Below are 18,332 nucleotides of genomic sequence, written 5' to 3'. Positions count from 1 at the left end.
GGAGTCATTTAGTCCATTTCTGTGGAACAATGCAGGATTATTCCCTATAGTATGTTTTCTGGGGCTTGGTTCAGTCTAGTTTTAAATGAATGAATGGAATAAAGCTTCAAATGGATGCTGCATCTTGTCTCGCCAGATCTTTTACTGTATTAACTAGTTTTGAACTGGCGGGCAATGGGAGGGTTACTGGAGTGAATAGGACAAACAAGATTTGCCCCTTCATCAGAGGAGTAAAAATGGAGGTAATCATCAAATTTACTAAAATAAATGTTGTGGCTAAGATTTTCAGAAGTGATTTTGTGTGTGTTCTATCTTTCTCAAGTGCTTATATGGCCCCCTTCACCACAGTATCTGATTGCCTCCCTGTCTTTATTGTATTTATCCTCACAACATCCCTGTGAGGTAGGGATTTTCCCCATTTTACAGATGTGGAACTGAGGCACAGAGGGGCTAAGTAACTCACCCAAGGTCACACAGAAAGTCTGTGGCAGAGCAGGGAATTAAACCAGCTCTCCCAAGTCCCAGGCTAATGCTCTTGGACATGTTGCTTTTTTTTTTTTTTTTAAGTGCCCAGTTTGACATGTCTCAAATGACCTGATTGTCAGACAGTGCACAACACCTGCCTTGTAAATCAGGCTTCTTTAAGGTGTGTCTAGGTTGGTCACCCAAAATCCCTAGTCGCTTTTGACAGAATCTTAGCAATTTTTTACATAAAGAAGTAGATAGAGGCTAGCAATGATAATGGGGGAAAAAAGAGGGCCATATTAGAAAGATATTTTATTGCAATCAACCTTAATCCCTTATGCGGAATTTTTCGTTAACTGACGTAGGGGGGTATTGTGTGTTTGCAGTCTACAAAACATGAAGAACATGGGGGAGCCACACTGACACAGCTGGAAATAGCATGAAATATAATTTATGCTAAACATGAAAGGGAAGACATGTACTTATCAGACAATTGAACAGATACGGAGTGCTTGTGTTTCTTGCATAATACAGACATACAGTACCAAAATACGGGCCCCGTCTGGATGGCTGTTGAAATGCAGAAAAAGGACCTGATCTCAGTGGGTAGATCGTTCCACCCTCATGGAGATCCATTAAATCCCATAGGACGCTGTATGCCTGCAAAGATCCATCTGTGTTGGTCAATTTAATACTGAGGTCCCCAAACTGTGGGGCTTGCCCCCTTAGAGGAGCGCGGAGGAATGTTCAGAGGGGGGTGCGGCTGGGGCCCAGGCCAGCCCCTATGAGGGGCGGGGCAGGAGCACCACCCAGCTCTACTCCTGGCCCCAGGCCCCCGGCCTCGGTTCCTCTCCCGGACCCAACCCCAGCTGCGACCCCAGCCGTGGTCCCCTTACCCCTATCTGCATTCCCCCGCTCCCAGAGCTGTGGCCCCACTCCCAGCTCGGGGGGGGTGGGATGGGAGTATGGCATATACAGGAGTAAGGGGGGTGCGAGGTAAAAAGTTTAGGGACCATTGACTAAACGGATCAGACCTAAGTTTTCCCAGTGACTTGATGGAGGCTTGCCCCTTGCTCTCACTTAATTCTATGATGAAAACGCTCATACCGATCCGTCAGTCTCTCTGCTGCTTCGCTAGAGATTATACTTCTCGTCCATCATCTGCCTCATTAACTGGAGATGTTGGCACAGTGCTACTGCCTGGATTACAAATGTGGGAGGGCCCCAGATCCGCAAGGTTCTTAAGCACGTGCCTAACTTTAAACATCTCCAGCATCCCATGGCCTTCCCTGGGTCTCTTCACGGGCTGAAAATTGACTCCTGCTGAAGCAGGGACCGAACAGAGAAAGGCTGCTTTGAGAAGTTTCCAGATTGATCGGGGGGAGGAGGGAAGAAGAGGGGAGTTAATAGAAGCAGTTGAAAAGTCGATAAAAATTTTGGAACCCAATTTTTATTTTTTATTTTTTTTTGGCTGTTCCTCTGCCCGCTTGTACGGGGTTGAAAATTTTTCCAAAAGGCAAAATTTTTTGTGAAGTATTTTGTGCATTTTTAGATCAGCACCAGTTCTCCATGTGAAAAAAGTTTCATAAAACTAGGGGGAAAGGAAAGGGGGGCGGGGAGGATCCTATGCCCTATCTGTTTTGCCTTGATAACTAATTGTTCTCCACATTGGGAATGTGCACTTATTTCACCAATCAGCGCACTAGTGAGAAGAAGGAGCTCTAGATGAGGGAGCCGAGCCTTGGACTTGGGCATAATTCCTTGTTATACTACAGATTTCCTTTTCCACTGAATGCATCCGATGAAGTGAGCTGTAGCTCACGAAAGCTTATGCTCAAATAAATTGGTGAGTCTCTAAGGTGCCACAAGTCCTCCTGTTCTTTTTACAGATTTCCTGTGTGACTGTAACAGGGAGGCTTGCCCCAGGGGCTGGAGAGCCTGCCTGGAGCTTTGCCTACCCTGATTACAGAATGAGCCGCACCTGAGAGGAATCAGGTGCTTCCAATGCAGAAAGCCCAGGAAACTGTCTGTGCAGCTGCAGGGAGAAAGAGGCTCCTGCAGGGCCCTGATTCAGAAGGGGGAATGCACCAGCTGAGAGAGGCTGAGGAGAGGGGCAAACTCCAGGCAGGAGGCGCTGGGAAGCAGGGGCTGTGCCCAGCCGAAACTGGGATGAAGACTGTGTGAGTCTGTGTTCTGTTTGTTGTTTTAGGCTAGTGGGAACGTGGAACTGGGATTGGGGCCTAAAGGACCAGTGTGCACCTAAGGACTCAATAAATAAATCTTCAGAAGGGGATTGTTTGAGCTGCCTTTGAACTTAGTGAGTTTGTAAGAGGCTCCCAGGAGGGTGCCTGCAAAGTGACCCAGACCATGAGAAAATGGCCACCCCACTACAGTGACCTGGGACAAATCACTTAGGCCCAGATTCTCAGCAGTCTTGAGATGCCACTGACCCTTTCAAAACTGCCTAATTCCAAAGATGCCCTAATCGTCTTTTGCAAAGGTGCCTGAACCCCACAGCTACCCAGCAGCTCACAGCCCCAGCTTAAGCTAAAGCACCAGATGCCACAAAGTGGCGTTCTCAAACTAGGGGACGTGAGGGGGTGGAAATGTCTGTTTTGCCAGTGGGGCCCAATTCTGTGGGCATGCTCTGAGCGCGCCTAAGGCCTCCTACCTATCAGACCCATCAGCAGGAGGGTACCAATAGGTAGGAGCACAGCACCAGTCCAAAGGACAGCTAGGGGCACAGGGAAATGTCAGGTGAGTGTGTGAGAAAGGTACTGAGCATGAGCAGAAGAGAGTGACAGATGGATTTGGCTGCTCAGGCCTGGGGTACCTCAATGGCTGACCTGGTTTAGGTGCCTAACTTTAGGGGAAGGTTTGTGGCTGCGGATTCTGCGTGGAGGGAATCACCTACCTGGTCTGTCAGCCTCTTACGTGCCCAAGTCTTTCTCCTGTCCCTGCCCTGTCCTGGCGTTTCTGTCCTGGCTAATTTAGGAGACTCCCTTCTCAGCTAGTTGGCTTCTCTGGGGATCCCTTTCTTAGGCGCCTAACTCTCCCCATGCATTGCATGGGGGAGCCCGGGTGCCTCGCTTGAGGCTGAGCCTTCTGTGAGGCAGCAGGTCACCACCCTAGGAGACGTCCAGGAAGCCCACGGCAGCGAGTCTCGGAGCTCGGGCCGACAGACTCGGGCTCGCATGGCAGCACTGTGCAAACAGTGTGGCTCTGGCGGGGTTTCAGAGCCCATGCTGCCGTCTGAGCCACAGCGTCTACCCAGCCATTGTTCACACTGTGACACAAGCCCTGTGAGCCCGAATCTGTCCAGCCGAGCTCTGAGACTTGCTGCTGTTTGCGGTGTAGACGTACCCCAAGGGGCTAGGCATTGCAATGCTCACTAGAACAACATCTAAATATCCTTGAGGATCAAGGCCTCCATTACCACCTGTAAAATGGGAGTAATAGTCACTTCCTTATGTCACAGAGGCGTGGTGAGGATAAATTTTTAAAAAATAAGGATTGAGGCCTTCAGGTAGTACAGTGATAGGAGTCACGTACGTACCATAGACAGACATCTAGATAGACAGTGGAAACTCCTGGTATGGACAGGCCAAGCTTGTATTAACAATGGTGTAGCTTACCCCTGTTTGAACTTGAGACAAGCTCCATCGGAGCAAATGACAGCTTTCCTTGAGTGCCCCCACACTGTACTGGAGCAGGAGTGAGAATCAGGGCAAATTCCCAGTTCCAACAAGATCTTAGAAAGTTTATGACAGTCAACTACTAGATCAGCAACAATTGTAAAAGACCAATTACTTTGCGGCCACACCATTTTTAGGTCCCATCTGATGTAACTGCAATCTGGAGGCAGATCTTAATTTAGGACTGGAAAGGGAGCTGTTCTTTCAAAAGATAACAGCTTGGCTGGTGGTGTGTTATCTGCTGTGCAAATTGGTTTCTGCGTTCAGCAATGTCTCTATTCTCCCAGGGTTAGCTCAGAAAGAGCCACCAAAGAGTAAATTAGACTTCCAGCTAATCTGGATCATTAATTTCGCCTCTCCCGGCTTCTTCCCTCTCTCTCTCTCTCTCTCTCTCTCTCTCACACACACTCACATGCACACACGTCACCCCACACCCGATCTGAAGAGATCCCCTTTAGGAAGTTTGTCCCAGGGTTGTACATAGGTGTAACGGCTTCCTAGGCAAATGCCATTTTGGTGCATGTCTTAGAGTCAACTTAGTGGTCACCCTACTCCTATGTATTTCCCTATCCCTTCACCTGGTCTCCCTGTCACCTCCCTGGACTTCTATTTCCCTTTCCTCCTGCTTCTCCTCCCTGCTATCTTTCTTCCACTCCCCATTGGTAGGGTGGAGAATTTGTCCCTTGTTCGGACAGCCCAGCTGCAGCTTTTGCTGTGCAGATGGGCTCCTGAGGTGCAGGCTGTGTTAGGAGGAGGGGGTCATTTAGGCTGTTTAGCTGCAGGAGCTTTTTGAGTTCTGGTCTCAAATGCGGCACTTTCAGAGGTTGCTCTCCAGCCCCAAGCTACCCCCTAGTTCAGTCTCTGAGCCCCATTTTGTCCAGCTTAGATTGCTGACAAGATGCCAACTGTTAGCACCAGTTGTGGTTTCTGTGATGTAGATCCCAGACCACGAGGCACTTGTCTGAGATTCAACAAATCCATTTGACGCGGGCCACTGACTAACTATCAGAGATGGCAATGTACCTTCTGGTCTCTACCGACCTAGGCTGGATTTGAATCAGCAACATAAAAGTAGAAGGTTCTTAAATCCAGTACCAGTCCATGAGCCCTTTAGTGCTCCATAATGTTTCTGTTTCGCTTCATTTTATAAAAACAGAAACACATCTTACTTAACACAGAAGTGTGCACAGAGGAAGCAAATGTCTTTAGTAAGTGCAGGTAGCATTCATATGAGAGACGGGTGAACCTGAAAAGCTTGGATGTAGATCTCATTTTATCCACACTGAACATTTGAAAAGGTTTGATTAACTTCTTGTTGTGTATTCATCTTCCCTTCCTCTGAAGCTATCTGGTTCCAGATTGGAGTGGAAGTGTCTAACTATGCCAAGGGAGACTGCACTTGCAACATATTCCAGACCCACTGGAACAACATAAAACTGGATAGGTCATAAGAGCAAACTCCCTTGGCATACTAGGGCATTTCTGTTCCAATCTAGAAGACGACAGGTTCAGAAAAAAGGAAGATGAATACACAGCAAGTCTAGGAATCAGTGTCCGCCTTCCCCGCCACATGATCCAAAATCATCAGACTTTTTTTTTTTAAATGAGACATCTGGGGTTCCTTTGAAGACTTTTCTCTGCAACCTTGAGGGCTAGAAGCTTACCTTGAAACGAAAGTTGTGATGTTCTTGTAATCACATGAATTCAGGAGCTGGGGCCTTAAGGAAAATGTCAAATAAAATTGAGAGTTGGTGAGAGTGCTGCACTTGGGAAATTCCCCAGTTAAATGGAGCAGATTGGAGAGTTCAAACAAATATCCGAACAAAACCACCAGTTTTCTGGAAGATTGGGGGCATGGTGAGAATCCAGACCTGAGGGTTGTGGTTCGAACTTTGTCTCTGTTTGAAGTACCCTTAGCACAGCATTTCTTATTTTAAAATATCTACTCTCACCTGCCCATCACCTCAATGGCCCTCCTCCTGCTGGTGACACACATTCTTGTCTCTTATCTGGATCATGGCCTCTCCTGATCATATACATGTATAGTCAATGGGCCAGATTCATCCTTGTTATATACTCCCTTTACACCAGCTAGGCTGCTGCAAAGGGACCTTAGGACTGGCAGAATTTCCCACTTCTGGGAATACCCCTGGTACAGGAACCAACCTGAACTGTCTCCAGAGCAGCCTTGGGGGCAAGAGGCATTTTGGGCAGAACAGGGCTGGGTTGGAGGAGAGAGGGGGTGGATCAGGGTTGTGCGAAGCATGGTCAGATCACTCCTGCATCCTTGTGTTCTGCTCCCCTTCGGTGGCCCAAAGAAGCTATTGTAGCAGAGGCACAATTGAGGGCAGCCCCCGGGCTGCACCAGGAGCCAAACTGGCTCCGATAGCCGCTGATAAGGAGAGGTGCTGACCACCCCCCCTCGGTCTCTGCATTGGCACAGAGATGAATCTGCTTTCCCCTATTTGTGTTCGGTTTTGTTTTTCTAAGCTTAGAAGCCACATTAAATTATTCAAAGTGCCCCATGGTCCTTTTTCTTGCCAGTTTGCATAAGCAGGTGCTGACATTCACCCATAAAAGACAACGGACAAATACAGAACTGCCCACTAGGCTGATGCAGGGGGAAAGATGCTGGCTTGCCTTTTTGACAAAATCAGTCCTTTCTCATTGTTTTGGCGTGGCTGTCAAGCTAAGCATCTTCTTATTGGACCATAACCCCAGTGACAGTAACCCAGATAATGCACACAACTCCTTGCTGTCCCATTTTATTTAGCAGTGTTCACAACTGAAAATCCACAGTGACAGATGGGAATGCCATGTGTATTCAAGGATGCAGGCTGGGTGAGGACATGGAACAAAAAGCTCCAGGGCCTGAGTCGGATCTTTCTTTATGGTGGTGTAAATCTGGACCAACACTCTTGCATTCCACACAAGTGCCACACACTTCTATGGTTTGGTGTATTTATTTTTATTTATTATTTCATAAATAGTCTCCTGGATTGATGAGTGATGACATAGGGAACAGCATACATCAAGCATATCTTTTTTTTTTTTTTGCAGTATCGTTCTTTGCATTACAGTAGAGGCTGCAACTAAAATTGGGACTTCATTGTGCTAGGTGCTGTACAAACATATAAATAAGACAATCTGTGCACCAAAGGGCTTACAAGCTAAGATTCCCTTGAGCTGCGGAAGAGGCACGAGGTCTGACAAACCAGACTGTCTTTGTTCTGTGTTCAGACAGCACCTAGCGTGATGATTCATGGCTTGTGACTCCTAAATACTGCAATGCAAAAAATAATGGTAATACTTCCTTTCTTTATTATTATGTATTTATTATCATCTCCATTTTTCCAGATCGGGGACTAAGACACAGAGCAATTAAGGCCGAGTTTACCCGAGAAAAGTTTTGCTGGTGTAGCTATACCAGCAGACCGATGTAATGTAGAGTCATTATGCTGGCAAAAATGTGCTTTTGCAGTATAGCTTATACCAGTTGAGCGAGCAAAATAACTTATACGAACAAAGCACCATTTTGTCTGTATAACGGCATCTACACAAGGGTTTTCGCCAACAAAATCATTCCCCTAACAAACACTGTTCTGTTGGCAACTATTTCTAGTGTAGACCTACCCTAAGTGGCTTGTTCAAGATCGCGCTGCGAGTCTGTGGCCAAATTGGAAATTGAGTTACAGGGAAATACTTCAGTCACAGAATGATGCTTCCACCCTAGATCTTATCATACAGTAATGTCAAAACTTCCCAGCATCAGTGACTTTCCCAAGGGTTGATGTCTGAAGGAAGCATGGCGTCTTCCTTACATATGGGTTTTGTCCTTTACTAAATATGTATCCCAACCATTTAAAAATGAATGTTTTTTCTTTCCTATTATTGACCCATCCATTTAAAAAGAAAAATCTTCCTCTCCCCTTCCCCCGCGCCCCCCCCCCCCCGTAATTCACTGTGTTCCCATTGTTCCTTTAAAATAAACCCAAAAAACGTGTTTTTCACATTGAAACTGACACCATTCCACTGAATCTATATTCTTTGTTTCTGATCCTCTCCTAAATAATGAATTGTGTGTTCTATTTTCCATGCTAGTTTCCTACAGGATTTCTAAAATACCATGTGATGATGGCTTTCCATCAAATTACTCTGACAGCTATTAAAAAATTTAAAACTTCCCAGACAAACTAATTTGCAGGTTATAGTGAACACTTCGGTGGATTAAGTGCCTTTTCTTTTTAACATAGTGTTTACTGAGCCACCAGGTCATTGTTTATCCGCCTACCTTTAAACTAAAAAAAATCCCTGAATTATTAATAACCCTCCCCCCACCCCAAAAAAAACACCCCAAAAAACAAACCCAGATCAGGAACATTATTTACCATGGGCTTGATTCTCTGCTCCATTTAAAAAACTTTTTCACAGGCATTTGGTCACCTCTCTGAATGATCAGCTATTAAAATTAACCTCAGCTGGTCACAGAATTGTACAATGTTTTGACTAGGGCTGGTTGAAATCTTGCCTTTTGGGGGCAAACTGGTTTTGGTTTGTTTGTCTTTTTTGACTAAAAGAGCAAGGGGCTCCTTTGAGAGCACCTGCTTATCAAAAGGGGAGAAAATGATGCATCAAGGGAGGTGTAGTCCAGCCAGAGACATCCCCACCCCAGGGGAAAATGGGGGCATAAAGCATGCAAACTACAGCTCCCATGAGGTGTTGTGGTGCCACTTTGAAGCAAAATATTTAGTTTTTCCATTTTTCATCAAGTTTTTTCTGGGGCAGGAGAGGGGAATAGAACCAATTTCCCCATTAGCTCAAATTTAGGAAAAGAACAGGGTCAGATTTTTCACAAAACCTTATTCGTCCCAGTTTTTGACTAGCCACAGGGGGGAAGAAAAAGATTTTTTGTTTTAATGGGGAGAAAAGGGATGCATTTTTTTCCATGACATTTCCCCATTTTTCTTCCCCTTCTAAAATTAGCCCTTTGGGTTGCTCTTCCCTGCTGTGCGAGATTCCATTTCAGCATCAAGGTTCTGACCCACAGCTCACTGGAGTCAATGGACCCCATTCTGCCTCCCTAAGCTTCACCCCCAAGTACGACTCCAGTGGGGGTGAAGGAGCTGTTAAACAAGGTCCTGGGGGAGAATTTCTCAGTGCAGGTGTTGCAGAGGGATACCGTCCCACTCTTAGCCACCAGCCTAGGTGTGTTTTCCAGTGCAGGACTGGGGGGCGGAAGGGAGCGAAGGGCCGATAACACAGAGCTACAGAGATTCTGAGCGACAGAGCAGTCCGTAGTCTGGCTGCTTACAGCTTCTGTAAATTAAAGCAACCTCCAGGACTACTTCAGTTTATGCTAGGGGCCTCATTAACTCTCAGCCAGCCCCAGATGCAGGTGGATTGAAGTCCCCTTTTGCCTCTGCTTCCTCTGGGTTGCACCTTCTGTGCTGGGCCTGCTGTGAAAAGCTACACAGAATCGGCTCCAATGTGGGGAGCGTTCCCATTGACTTCAGTGGGCTTTGGCTGTGGCTCTCGTCACCTAGCCCAGTGGCTCTCAACCTTTCCAGCCGACTGTACCCCCTTCAGGAGTCTGGTTTGTCTCACACGCCCCCAAGTTTCACCTCCCTTAAAAACGACTTGCTTACAAAATCAGACGTAAAAATACAAAAGTGTCACAGCCCCACTATTACTGACAAATTGCTGACTTTCTGATTTTTACTGTATAATAATACAACCCATTAGAATATAAATATTGTACTTACATTTCAGCGTATAGTATACAGAGCAGTATAAACAAGTCATCTGTATGAAAGTTTAGTTTGTACTGACTTCGCTAGACCTTTTTATGCAGCCTGGTGTAAAACTAGGCAAATACCTAATTTGTTGATGTACCACCTGGAAGACCTCTGCGTATCCCCAGGGGTACGTGTGCCCCTGGTTGAGAACCCCTGGCCTATCTTACCTTCTTTAACAAGACAGGGCATTACTTAAGGCTTGGAAGTTGATGTGCTTGTTCAGGGTGACATTCTCTGACTACTGAAGAATCAGGGGGAAAGCACAATTCTCATGTTAAATGTGTTGGTTATCCTTTAGGGGCTGTAACTTTTTACAGCAAAAATCAAAAATGAAACTTGCAAAATGCATTCCAGTAACTACCCGCTAGAATGGTTTCGAGCGACTTTCTCACACACAGAGCAGCAAGGCTGTCACGCGACTTCCTATTCAAAGAGCTGCCATGAAACTAAAACGTACACCTTGGTCTAAGTCCTGCTTGCCTGACTCATGCAAGGTGCTGAGCCGCGAACGCCCTTGTCTCCCAATAAACTGGAGTTGAAGGTAGACCAGCTCTTTGCAGGGTCGTCTCTGCAGTGAATAAAGCAGATTTATGATTCATGGGCCCCCCTGTCCATAGATCTTGCAAAGAAATGTTTGGCAGCTTGGGGAAATAGCTGGGTTTATTTTAACCTTTAAGAATGACACCAATTTCACAGCTGTTAATGCTATGTGACTCCTACATTTTCCAATGCAAATTGCACATCCAGAGCTAAGGCATTCAGAGGAGTTGGGGCTGGAGGGAAGAGAAGAATCTCCATATTAATGTGCTAATATCTTTGCTCTGCAGCATTTAATTTTATGCTTTAGTCAGATTTCCCCGTCTGATTAAGGCAGTTATCTAAATTTTTGTTTTAAAAGATTTGTCCGTATCATCAGCCGCTGAGACTTAGAAAAACAGAATGTTTGTTACAAGACAAGTGAGATTTTGCTGCCCTGGAACAAGGCATAAGTAGAATCGCCATTGATCAAGGCCCTGATCCAAAACCTTTTGAAGTCAATGCGAATCTCTGATCAAAGTCAATAGAACGATTGATTTCAATGGACTTTGGTTCAGGCCCATTAGTGAATATCTAGAGCTGGTTGGAAAAATAAGGGGGAAAAAATGTCTGAAGATTTTAAAAGCCCCTCTTCCCCTAATTTTATGTCAAAATTTCAAAACTTCCTAATTTTTCTAACCAAATCTCCCGACCTCATTCTTGAGATCATATTCTACCCCTGTTCACAGTGGTGTAACTCCATTGTCGTCAGTTACTCCTGATTTACAGCTGTGTCATTATGGACAAAATCTGGCCCTTGTTCTTCATCCACTGCTTAGATAATATTTATTCCCTGTCAGATGGGATGGGCTTGCTCATAGAATGAGGGGCACCCCAGAAATTTTTCACATGGTACGACCGAGCATGGTGCCACCAGGGCTTCTGGCTCAAAGTTTCTTCTCCAACAAAACTCCAGCCTCGAGCAAGGAAACAAAACTGAGTCACCCACCAAGAGTGGAGCAGTTCCCAAGCACAGCAGTCACTGAGCCCAGCACAGGAGGAGATGGGGAGATCCCAGACGCCATCGGCAATCCCTGGGGACCCATCCCTGCTGCAGCCAGTGACCCCTGCGCCTTGCCCGCTGAATCCACACCACACTCAGCCTGCGCCTTCCAGGCTGGCCTCCAACGTGCAGTGTCACTCCCGATCCCTGAGCATACCAGGAGCAGCTGTAACCACTGTCCCCTAGCTTTGCAATAGTACAAACTGTGCATATGGCTGCAGATGGAGAGCTTTTTCTCTTCTATGGAACAGATTCTTCTGCCCTTATTCCTGTTAAGTTATTATCTGCCTCCTGGAATGGGCCCCATTGAAATGAACAGTTCTACTCATGGAGAAAGATGCCGTTTGATGTGCGTAAGGATATCAATGTCTGGTCCTGTGTTCCCAGTTCCAATCCAGTCCAAGCTAGTAGTGTGCGAGGGCTTGGTGCTGACAGTAGTCTGGTCCTGATACAGCAGAGCATTCTGGCTTGATCCAGTCAATGGGAATACTCGTGTGCCAGAGTGCCTTGCAAGATCGAGTCGTGAAAGATGTAAACGTCTGATGGCTTTTAGGCAGCCTCCAGTCTGTAAAATACATTTGGGCTTAATCAAAATCCTGTTAAAAGATGTCATTGGGATTTACAGCATAGGATTAAAAGGAATACAGGGTTATTTTGAATGGGCGCTCCTAGCAGTGTGTTGTGTTTGTCAGAAACAGTCTAAAATAGACGCATGCTTTTTTTAATTTTTATTTATTTCCAAACAGTGTAAAATCAGGGAATCGCAAGGAAAAGGTACACATGGAGCTCGCTCTTTCGGATGGTTTAATTTGTTTGTGTGTAATTGGTACATGCTCCCCATATAATAGGGCTACCCTGTGTTAGACATAAAACAACTGTGTCTGAACCAAATATCTAATGGTGTAAAATTGCAATGGGTTTTGCACTTAAAGCAGAGATTGGATTAATGGTTTTCTTTATACAAAACAATCCCAAGGCAAATAATCAATATTTTTGGTTTTTTGTTACCAGGTTTATGGGCCCAGCTCCAGACTCTAGAACAGGGGTGGGCAAACTTTTTTTGGCCTGAGGGCCACATGAGGTTTTGAAAATTGTATGGAGAGCCAGTTAGGGGAGGAGGGCGTGCCCCCGGGACACCTGCCCCATCCAACCCCCCCTTGTTCCCTGACGGCCCCCCCAGGACGCTCACCCCATCCAACCACCCCTTTTCTCTATCCCCTGACCGCTGCCGGAACCCCTGCACCTGACTGCCCCCCCGCCGCCCCATCCAAACCCCCCCTCCTTCGTGACTGCCCCCCTGGGACCTTCCCCCATTGAACCCCCCTGTTCCCTGCCCTCTGACCGTCCCAACCCCTGTGCATCCCCTGACCACCCATCAACCACCCCCACCCTGAACTCCCCTGCCCTTTATCCAACCCGCCCTGCCCCCTTACCGCGCGGCACAGAGCACCGGGTCAGGCCAGGCTCTTCAGCTGTGCTGCCCCAGGATCTTGCTGCTCCGCCACGCCGCCCGGAGCATTGCGCTGAGGCTGCGGGGCAGGGGGAATAGCGGGGGAGGGGCTGGGGGCGAGCAGGAGGGTCTCGCGGGCCGTTGTTTGCCCACCTCTGCTCTAGAAGCTATGGTAAGAGTCCGAAAACCTCACTGGAAGTTGAAGTGATTTCTAGCCACTTTCCTACTCTGCAGGCCACATGTCGATGCCTGTTGCACAGAATTAAAAGGCCCTGATTATCTTCTTCTCTCACTACAATTTTACACCAGTATGTCACTGCATTGGCTTCAGAGGAGCTACTCCTGATTTACACCACTGAGAGTGGTGAATCAGGTCTAGCATCTGGCCCCCAAAATACATAAAAATACCAGGTTTCAGAGTAACAGCCGTGTTAGTCTGTATCCGCAAAAAGAACAGGAGGACTTGTGGCACCTTAGAGACTAACCAGTTTATTTGAGCGTAAGCTTTCGTGAGCTACAGCCCACTTCATTGGATGCAGGCAGGCTTCACAGCTGGCCTAAATTGGTGTCCTTCCAGTGAAGACAATCGAGCTATGCTGATTTACACCAGCTGAGGATATGGCCCAATATCTGGTTTCTTAGCTGTGTATCAAGGCTTTTGGACAGTGCAAACTCAGGGCCTGATCTTGCAAAGTCCTGAGCCCCTCCTGCAAGGTTCTGAACATCCTTAGGTCTCAGTGGAGTGGAGAGGGCTCTGCACGTGGTAGGAATTGGACCCTAATCTCCTGCTTCTATGTAAATCTATCCCTTACAGGCAAAGCCATTCATTGTGCCTGGTTTACAACCATCCCCTTTGCAGTTCCAGCTTGTTGAATGAGCTGTGTGGCTCTTTCAAGTTGTGTCAAACGGCAGAGTTTAAGGAAAGGGGGGAGGGGAGGGAGGCGAAAGTGTCACAGCTCCTGAAGGTCTTTTTAAGAAGTTTCATTTGTTTGAAAGACGCCGACGTGCAAGGATTATGTGGGGAACAAATCAGCGGAGCGTTGCTAACTCTTGAGGCGATGCAGTTGCTCACGTCCGTCCGCAGTGCAGCTGATGGAGGGAGCTTGTGTTCTTGGGGAGGTGGGCAAGGATCTTATTACACAATGGAAGAGAAAAGAGAGCAGCTTCCACTCATCCAACGCGCGAACGCAGCTGAGGAAAAAGGGAGTTGATTGTTCATTTATCCCCCTGGATTTCCTCCCTTTGCTTTTTTTTTTTTTTCTTTCCTCCAAGTTTCTACTTGACAATCAACACAATCTTTGGGAACAAATGACTCTGTAATAGCAAATGTTAGCCAGTTTAACAGGATCTATTGTTGGAGAAGGTTTGAAGGGCTGATGCATGCAAGGTTAATTGTGGGGTATTTTTTAAAAAAAAAAATAATATGCATTATGTCCCAGCTGGAAAAAATAAAACGTTTTGAATAGGATATAAGCTCTCATGCTTCAGGGCATAAACTAACTTCTAATTGAGAAGGTCAGGAAGAAATTTGCCCTGTGGGCGGATTGTACCATATTTGCCAACCACAGGGTTTCTTGCGCCTTTCCTTGAAGTGTCCATTACTGGACTAGATGGACCCTTGGTCTTATCTTGTTGGTGGGGGTGAGGGGCATATAAATCTTCATGCTTTAGGGGGAAAGACAAGGGAATTAGGAAGAAACTTCCCCTGTGGGAAGGTTATTCCCCAAAGACCACTTCCTGGTTGTTGCACTTGTCCTGAATCATCCACAACAAGCCATAGGTGCTGGAACTAGGGGTGCTTCTGCACCTCCTGGCTTACAGTGGTTTCCATTCTATATAGGGGTTACAGTTGGGTTCAATGGTTGTCAGTACCCCCTCTGTAAAAATTGCTCCAGCACCTCTGCAACTAGCCTTTGTTAGAGACAGGACGCTGCACTAGATGGACCACTTGTCTATAGTCTAGCAATTCCTAATGTCGTCTTTTTTTTTATTTTTCTTTTTTTTTTATTGAGAACGTTACTACAACGTATGTGTTCCAGAGCCATAAGCAGTATGATGATTTCAGGAGAAAGGACAGGAGGGTGTTTTCATCATTTGTTGATAGTAAATGGCCACCATGCATATTATATCTGATCTGTCTCTCAGCGAACTGGGGAGCATTCCTGAACGATACCTCCAAAGGAAGGGAGCATGGTGTCATAGTTCTTGCACACGACTCCCCAAGACTAGCCTCAAATTTGACACTGACTCGTGTGGCCTCAAGGAACTTAATCTCTCCTTGCCTCAGTTTCCCCATCTTTGAAATGGGGGTGTGCGGTGTGATAATCTGTCTCTGTTGAGGTTTAAATGTTTCTAAAATGCTCTGGGCTCTTAATGTGTGCGTGTGAGTTGATCCAATGCACCATGATAGCCAGAGAGATTAAATTCTAACCACGTCTATTCCTATTACAATATCCAGCCACCTCCTTTCAATCACCTTTTGTAAATATTTGTTGTAATAGCTGGCTATTATCTTGCTTTCTTTAGAAATATCTGACTGGTGGTGGTAATACCTGCCAGCATAACTGCACGTAGGGCCTTTCCCAAAACGCACTGAAGTCAGTGGATCAGACCTCTAGTCATTAGAATGGAAGTAATAATTCATTTTTAAAAAATTAACAGAATGTTGCTAATCTGCCCAGTTTACCATTTCCCCATAGTTATTCATAGAAAGGGCTCTAAATATTTGTGTGTGTGTGCCAGGGGGGGAGTTGGTTTCGGTTTTGCAAACTTCTTGCAGTAAATTGAAGCATTCAGAACTTGGCATGAAAACTGACCTTAGTTTTGCAGGGGGGGGGATTCAGATTTGAAATTCAACATTTAGGAAAATTTGCCCATAAGATAGGAACTAGATAGAGTGGTGGTTCAGCTCCCTTTGACGTAAATGCCAGTGTTCCCTTTGATTTGGTCAGAATCAAACCCCAAGGATCATTTTCACTTGCAGACTGGACTGGTTCTATTTTTTCAAGGTGAAGAAACCCACAGTGTTTCTTCAGGTTTTTTTTTTTTTTTTTTTTTTTTTAATGAAATTGGCGCAGTTTCACAAACCTGAGACGAAACACAAAACCCCTCTGTTTCAACGTTTCTGAATCTTTTCTGAACATCTGGTACGACTGTAATTCTAACCCCCCAAGGCAGGAGTACAGTCCAGGGCCTGATCCTATTCCAATTGAAGTTGATAGGAAGTATACCAATGAGAACAGGATTTTGCTCCAAGGCCCCTATCCTTCAGCTGCCTCTGTGGGTACATGGACACTGCAAATTAAGGTGTAATTGTAGCATGGTTACACATACCTATGCTCACTTTAGTCCGGCTAATGCAGGTAACAATAGCCGTGAAGCCAGGGTGGCACGGGCTTAGCTCCCCCAGTGTGACCCCACTGGGAACTCTGAGTACATATTCAGGTTGCTCGCCTGAGTTGGGGCCTGCTATTACTATTGTTATCTGTACTAGCTAAATTAAAGCTACTGTAGATATGTCTACCGTGCAATAATTACATCCTAATTTGTGGTGTAGATGTGTCCTGTACCTCTCTGTGGAGAGGCTCCATTCAACTCCGTGGGATGCTGCAATATGCCTTTGAAGAGATACTTGTAGAACCATAACAGCCCCATCTTCTTCACTGCTGTGTCATTTCTTATCCTTGTTATGAGAGGAAGGGTTGACGACATGGTACTGGACTGGGATTCAGGACATCTAGGGCCTATTTTCTGGTCTGCCTCAAATTCCATGTATTATCATGGACTAGTCAACTCAGATTCTTTCTACAGAATCTTTCTCAGATTCTTTTTAGTGGTTTAATGAAAGAGGTGTTTTTAAAACTGATTTAGTTAAATTGGTACAAACCCCACTTTTATTTGTTTTATGAAGGGCTTACTTCTATTTTGTTTCTTACTGAATTAAATTTAAACCAAAGTAAGCCACTGTTAAGCAAAATTAGTGTGTCTATGCAGGCTTTTGGGCTTTTTAACTAAATCAGCTTTTAAACCAATTTTCAAGTAATTAGTGCAATCTTTTCATGCTGACAAACTCCTCGTCGCTTTGTTGCTGCAGTTCTTCGCCCTGTAAAATGGAGACGACAATACTTTCTTTCCCCAAAGAAGCATTGTAAGGATAAATCTATTAATGTTTGTGAGGCGTTACAAGATCCACGGAAAAGCAGTGTTCGCATGACGAATGATACTTGGTATCTATTTCTAATTTTTCCTGAAATTAGATTTTTTTTTTTTTAACCCATAAATCTTTCTTCCCCACACAACCTCCTACCCTCAGGTTCAAGATCTAGGGCCAGCATTGTTTACTTTTAGGCCCCCTTAAGCCCCTTTACACTTTCAGACTGCTGTAAAGGGGCCCGGGTGTAAATAATAACCAGGCCTCCAGTGTCTTAAACATCATTTGTTTTTTAAAAACAAAGCTTAAGAAATGTTTTTTTCCTCCTCAGGTCATGAATTTGTCAGGTTTAAAACCAGCCTCAACAAAAAAATAAACAATCAACAGTTGTTTCTCGAACTTGTTCCTGTTCTATCATCCAAAAAAAGTTTATGATGAAGTATCAGGCATGAATACTCAGTTTATTAAAACAAAGTCAGCAAATGTTTGTTTATGGGAAAAGGGGCGGGAGGGGGAAGAGAGAGGACGTGCTGTTGTGAGCATAGGTCGAAGCATATACTGTGGTTATGCACGGGTGTGTATCAGTCTGCGTATTAGCATGTTGGAGGGTTTAGGGACTATATGTATGGTCTGTATAATGTTGGCCGGGGGCGGGGGGGGTGACTATCCCTGAACTCTGTGTGTGCTGCATATTTGGGGGGTGGGGTGTACACAGGTACTGTGTGCAAGCACTGTGTATATAATCAGTGTATGCATAGATGGGGGCCGCTATTTATGTGCATGGCTGACTGGCAGTATTGACTGTATGCAACTTATGTAGCAAATATTCATTCTGTGTAATACATTGAAAATGCCTCTGCTTTAATTAGCTGATCTACTTATTTATAGACGATAGACTACAATATCAGTATTTTCCTGCAGTAGCTACTAAGTTACTTTTTAAAGCAGGTGATCTTGGGAAAGATTTAGGGTTGTCGTGCAATTTCTTGAGCAAAATTTTAATCACCGGAAGTTTTGGTTTTTTTCCCCCTGGCTTCTGTGAAGATTAACTTTTTTTTTTTTTAATTGTTTGGCAGGTCCTTTTAATTGGCTGGAAAATATTCTTCCTGTGAAGTTCCAGTGCTCTGGTGCTTGAATGAGCACAGCATCCCATTGGCTGCCCATACCACCTCCTGATTGGCTCCAGATCCTGGAGGGG

The 18,332-nt window shown here is 45.5% G+C and overlaps 1 long non-coding RNA gene across 1 annotated transcript in view; it reads left to right on the top strand.

The window, feature by feature from the left end:
• LOC311513378 overlaps positions 1 to 18,297 on the top strand; it is a 53,555-nt gene extending 35,258 nt beyond the window's left edge. Inside the window, exon 3 of the long non-coding RNA XR_014709714.1 lies at positions 18,211 to 18,297. This is a non-coding gene — a long non-coding RNA (uncharacterized lncRNA). The remainder of the gene's footprint in view (positions 1 to 18,210) is intronic.
• Positions 18,298 to 18,332: the final 35 nt, after the last annotated feature.

The sequence above is a fragment of the Lepidochelys olivacea genome (genome assembly GCF_965140295.1).
Source record: "Lepidochelys olivacea isolate rLepOli2 genome assembly, chromosome: 26".
NCBI lineage: Eukaryota > Metazoa > Chordata > Testudines > Cheloniidae > Lepidochelys > Lepidochelys olivacea.
The sequence above is the reverse complement of the archived record's forward strand: the minus strand, read 5'-3'. Positions and strand labels throughout refer to the sequence as shown.